At 42.5% G+C, this 6,000-nt stretch overlaps 1 long non-coding RNA gene across 1 annotated transcript in view; it reads right to left on the bottom strand.

Moving 5' to 3' along the window:
- Nucleotides 1-735: 735 nt before the first annotated feature.
- The window catches only part of LOC137146270 (uncharacterized), an 89,708-nt gene continuing 84,443 nt past the window's right edge, over nt 736-6,000 (bottom strand). The window contains exon 3 of the long non-coding RNA XR_010917888.1: nt 736-1,205. This is a non-coding gene — a long non-coding RNA (uncharacterized lncRNA). The remainder of the gene's footprint in view (nt 1,206-6,000) is intronic.

The raw sequence follows: 6,000 nt of genomic DNA, 5'->3' as shown, positions 1-6,000 counted from the left end.
TCTGGTTTGAACCCCTCTTTAGCCATAAACATAAAATCATGGGTCCCTGAAAAAACTGTTTTGCCATTAGTGAAAAAATGAACTTGTGCATCACAGAGGCGTTTCCAGTTGCGGTGATATTTTCCCGACCCTTGGATATGTCTTATCTTTATGAACATCTCATCAGGTTACTGTCTCCTCAGATGCAGAATCCTGCTTCCGGCAGTGGCCAATATCTGATGCTTCAAACAAAGATGAAATTCTATAATGCATGTATGGTCTGACTCAGCAAGGTACTTAAGCACACGAGCAGCCGCAATGAAGTCAACGGGACTACTCAAGCATTTACGTGCTTAAATATCTCCTTGAATCAGGGTCCTAGTCAGTTTTCAAGGCTGCACACAAGGGAATTCTTTCCTAACCCCTATGGTAGCCAGTTTACACCATGAAGCTAGAAAATTGATTGCTCTGATCCCTAATTGTTTGTTACTACAATACATAACTACAAATATCACTGCTCATAAAATTAGCCAGCTCTTCTAAAAATCCAACCACATTACTTGACTCAATGTATTCTGGTAGCAATGAATTCACAAAGTTGACCGTGACAAGGAGAACTGAAGAAGGGAAGGACTGAAGGAGGAGTCTTGGAACTCAGGGAAGAAATTAAAAAAGATACAGTGGGATAGAGAGGCGAGACAGAAACATCACATTTTAAAAGAGTTAAATTAGCACCAGCAGTAGTAGTGTTGTACATTGCTTTTCATTTTCATTTTATTTTGTTCAGAAATGGCTTGAGGTGGAAAAAAAGAAATAATGAGAAAGCTTTTCTCAGTTGTGTTATTGTGTCTGGAGGAAGAATGGGAAACTGGCTGGGGATTGTGAGTGTCTAATGACAACAAAAACAACCAGAGGAGAACACATTAAAAGACAAGACAAGGGGAGAAGGCTACTGCCCTAATTTCCTTTCAATCAGCTCCAAAATGCTGTCATTGCATGCCTCCCCTTCACTCCCCCCCAAAAATGTTATTCGGTTTCCAATGAGAACGCAAGATGCAGGTGCATAAACAGTAGGAGCAGGTAAGGAAACAGCAGAAGCACTAGAGGCAAACTGAGCATATCCCTTGGCAGTACGGACATCAACCAAACCCAGGCAAGAGCTCCCAAGGCACCAATAACAGCATTAGTATCCATTGCATTTTCTTTCTTCGCCAGCCCCAAAGCACCTGAAACCAAAAAAATATTGTTGAAGGAAGACAAACATCTACCAATTTGCCACCCGATTCTTCTAGTAGTTTGCAGTGTAGATGGCTGCACTGCAAGAGCCACCCACACAACCTACTGAAGTCAATGACTTTGAAAGCTTCTGCCTAGCTCAGGAGATTGTAAATCCATGTTAAACTTCCCCAATGGTTCTGAGTTAGCCTTAGCCCCTATACGCCACTTCTAGCCCAAATAAAACAGGAAATGGTGCTGGTGGTGGCATCACAGGAATTCGATAGGCACAAAATAGGTGGAATGTTTTCCTCTTGGCCATGAAGTGCTTGCAGGGTCTGTTACTCCGTTCTCCCCAAAACTTATTCTACATTTAAGAAGCAGAAAGAACAAATCTGACAGATCAGTTTCACTTTCACAGTTGCGCAAATATGGACCAGGGAGCAACAGTGGACCAGAGAGAAATAGCAGCAAAGTGGGTGGGGAAGGAAGTGGAGAGGAACAACAGACAGGGAAAGACAGCCATATTTTCTCATCTTTCCCTTCACTGCAGGGGCATTTCCCACTTTAGTAGGTGGCTTTGAAGGCCCTCCATGCTTATCTTGCTCCTGCACCTTTGAGAGCAGTCACAGGACTGGAACATTTGTTTTAAAAATGCTCTCATCTATCCCTGCCAGCAAGCTGCACATGTTGGTAGCCTATGTAATTATGTGATCTTATTGTTACCATCCTCCTCTCTCCTCCTCCTCATATCCCTATTCACTTGTTCAATTTAATTTGATATTAGATTGTAATCTCTTTGGTCCAGGGATTATGCTTGCCTTTGTGTTTGTACAGCACCTTGCACAATGGGGCCATATTCCTGATTGGGGCACCTTTGAGTGCTGTCACAATAATGAACCACCACCATCATCTGCCCTGGAGCCAGAACAACAGTTGCATTCAATTGCTCATTGTGCTGCAGCAATGCATAGAAGACCCAGTGCGCAAATACATAACAAAGATGACACTTGGCCAAAAAAGCTTAGAATCAAAGCAAATGCAGATGCCCTGACCCAGTGCTCTTCTGTACAGACACCAGTCTGTCGTAAGTGGATCCCATATGCTTCTAAACCAGTTGGGTGTGGATAGAATCTAGTCACTCCTTCAAACTCTGTGATTTATGCTCTGCTCAAAGCTTTTGTCTGAATCCTTCCTGAGGACACAGGACCCAACAGTCCGTCTGCCTTAGTGCCTGAAACCAGTGCCTCAGATCCCCTGAGCTCCCTAATGGTTTACACACACTCCTTCAATGGTCCACCTAGCTGTGTGTATCCTGAGTCCCAAGTCAAACAACACAGGCTTAGCAAAGGAATTTCGTATCCACGTTCACTTTAGTCTTTAAAAGCACTAGGAAGTTACAGAACTTCACAAAACAACAACATTTCCTACTTCTCCCCTAGCATGAAGATTGTCTGCATTTCAGGCTAAGCAGACTGCCTTCTGCCATTTCTCTCTTCTTCTTCAGCCATTCCTGCCTACTTGTAGTAATGGTCAGCCCCTCCTTGCTGAGAGAAGCACACCCCCTTAAATACAGTCTCTTTCCCTTTTCCTTGTGCATCAGCTGAGAGGCTGCAATCTACCACCTATGCAGTCACCCCCTGTAGAAAGTCCATTTTCCATGGGACTGGGTCAGCAGTTAAGAAAATCAAAGTTGATTGCTCTGTGATGGCTTCCCAGTGATATCCCTTCAACTAGGTATCAAGCACTGTTCCAGGATAGAGTAATCTGGCTGAAATGTATCATAGGCTTGCGTTAGACAAGGTTAGTTATGCATTCACCACCATGGCACTGGAAGGAATGCAAAAAGTGGGAAGGATTTAAGCATCCAAAACGGACCTAATTTTGAGTGGCATTGTGTAATTCCCTGCACCAGATCACTACACCACTCATTCAAATTTGGCCCAACCAGCTCCCCACCATGATAGAAGGGTGGCTGAGCCAAATTTGGTGCTCTTGCAACCTGGGGTCACAGTGCCATTCAAACATGGAATTGCAATTCCATCTTGCCAGCAGGGAAAGGGCTCCACCATTACACCATCCAGCAGTGGTCAGGAACCGGCGGAAGAAGAGTGTGTCAAAAGTCCTCCTCCACTCCCACTCCCCCATCTCCAGTACTCATGGTTCAGCACATAGCACAAAATGGAAGCCCTGATACCCAAAGAGCGGTTACAGTACAAAATGAAGTTCACTGTTTGGTACAAACATATCCCATTCTCTCACACTATCATCTTTACAAAAGCTAAGCACTCAGAAACAAGGAAGAGTACACCTAAAGACATCGTAAATCTTTTCCACCTAGTAAACACATTTATTATTTTTATCAAGTAGAAAGGCATGCATAAACCACTACAACACAGCCACTTTAACTATGAACCACTGATTGTGAGATATTATTGTGTTATTTTTAATCATTTGATTTTTAAATGCTGTTTTCAAAGATATGGTGAAATGGGAAATGTCATATATAAATATAATATAAAATAAATATATTAACCGACAATGATTTTGGTAAATTGATGTTTTATATAAATAGATGTATGATTAATATATAGGAAACATGAAATTAAGGCGACATCTATAACACTGATTGATGGTAAATTTCTCTGCATGTGGGTTTGCTTTTAAGGCTGAGCTGTACATGTCATTAATCTGTATAAATACAACATATGCATCTTTTTCAGAAGGGTTTTGAGTACAGTTCTGCAATTTCAAAAAAAAAAAATAATAATAATCCAGGAAAAAAATTTATTCTGATAAAACGGAAATGTTTTGTTCTGATTTTGGCTATTTTAAATTAAAAAAATTAAGGTTAGACATACGTTCACTGCAGTAGCACTGGAAAGACTGTAAAAAGTGGGGTGGGGGCAAGCAATCAAAATCAGCCAGACATGAGTGCACCAGGAAGTTGAAATGCAGTCATTTCAAAGTGGCAAATTAAAACATTTCATTCAGAATAAAATCAGAGTGGACCTTTCTGCCTTATTGGAACACTCCATTCAGTTCTTTTTCCAAAAATGAAATTTAGTCAAATCAACATGTTCCCGCAAAACATCAATTTTGATTAAACAACATTTTCCTATAGGAAAACATTGTAAGAAATGACAGTTCTATCAGTTCTAGTTTTGAGTTATGTTTATATTTGGAGATTTCTTAAGAAAAGTATTTGCTTTGAGACAAAGTTAAAGTTGTGAAGAAATGTCACTTTCTTTACATTTGGTAAGGGAAGAATCATGTGGGGTTTTTTTTATGTAGGCAGTGTAAGATTTATCACATCATTAACTGCTCATTACCTTGCTTTTAAGGGCTTGTGTTTTGTAAATGATATGCTAGAGGAAAGTACATGTATCACTTAGCTATGTGAAGAAGTTTTTAAGACAAAGGGTTTTTTTGTTTTAGATTTCCTCATGGTTGCTCAACACAAATCCAACATCTGTATGTTTGCTATATGTGACCAATCACATTCTATCCTTTCAACATACATTGCAATCACTATTACTCATCAAACCTAGTACAAACGCAACCCCCTCTCTGAGCCATCCTGTGCACTGAATAAGGCAGGAGTCCTATAGAAAACATAGTCATCACGTAATTATCTATCAGTATTTGTTTGCACAAGGGCACAGAATGAAGGCTGCACTTGTGTTTTCTAACTTTTACAGCCTAAATAACTTTTTAAGGGCTTGTCTATGAACACTTATGGCTTGTCTTCACTTACCTCTGAGATTCGGAGGGCAGTCGATTGGAGGTACGCAAGCTACGCAAAAAACTTGCGTAACTCCCGTCGACTTCTCTGCTTCTGTTCTGCGTGCTGTCTTCACTGCACTCTGTCGACGGGAACCACGTTCCCATCGATGCAGTGCTATGCCACTTGAGGAGGTGGTCTTAATACGTCGATTTCTGGATCGACTGAGTGAGTCTTCACTGACCGCTCAGTCGATCCAGAGAAGTCGATCTCACGGCGGCGAATTTGCCACTGTCATTGAAGACATAGCCTTAGTTAGCAGTGAGTTGGGGAGTAAATCTACTCTACACTAGCCAGCCAGGCATTAAACGTCATCCTTGAGGCATGCCCAGAAATTTAACTTTGACCCTTTATGGAGGGGCATGTTCTGTGCCCACACTCCACTCCAGGAAGAATTTATTCACCCCTCCTCCCACCCACTGCAGCCCTGGGAGGAGTTCACTCTCCCCGCCCCAGGGTCCCGCTGGAGCTTGCTCCTCCCTTCTCCCCACCAGCAGACACTCGCTCTTTCCTCCCATCCCTCCCGACATCTTGGGGCTAGAGAAGTTCTGTGCCCTTGAGGATTTTTGGGGGGTCCATGCCCCTGCTTACTCCCCCCCCTTGTGCACACCCTTGGTTCTCATGGACCCTGCTGCTGCTGCTCACTATAAGTTCCCTAATGTTTTTTAAACTACTTTCAATCATACCTAAGTAGGATCTGGACCCTGATCCCTCGGCATTTCAGCACAGCTTCAACTACAAGACTAATTGTATTTGATGGGAGTAGGAGACAACTATTATTTGGCTCTGAGGTGGTGGGGGAGGGAAACAGGTTGCTATGTGGTGGGTACAGGTGGCTTCAGGGAGAAGAATCCACCTGGGCTCTCCCCATCTTTTCCCAGGGAGCAGTCTGGTGCCAGGACTTCCAGTGATGTGTGCGGCTGCAGCAGTGTGGACTCAGCCGCAGATAAAAATGTTCACATTCAGTTATTTGGCATCCTATCAGACTTTGACAATGTAAACAACAGAAGGAAAGTAGCAAT

The sequence above is a fragment of the Emydura macquarii genome, unplaced genomic scaffold (assembly GCF_026122565.2).
Source record: "Emydura macquarii macquarii isolate MOO-44397 ecotype Brisbane River unplaced genomic scaffold, CSIRO-AGI_Emac_v2 contig_431, whole genome shotgun sequence".
Classification (NCBI taxonomy): Eukaryota; Metazoa; Chordata; order Testudines; family Chelidae; genus Emydura; species Emydura macquarii.
This window is presented reverse-complemented; position numbering and strand designations above follow the sequence as displayed.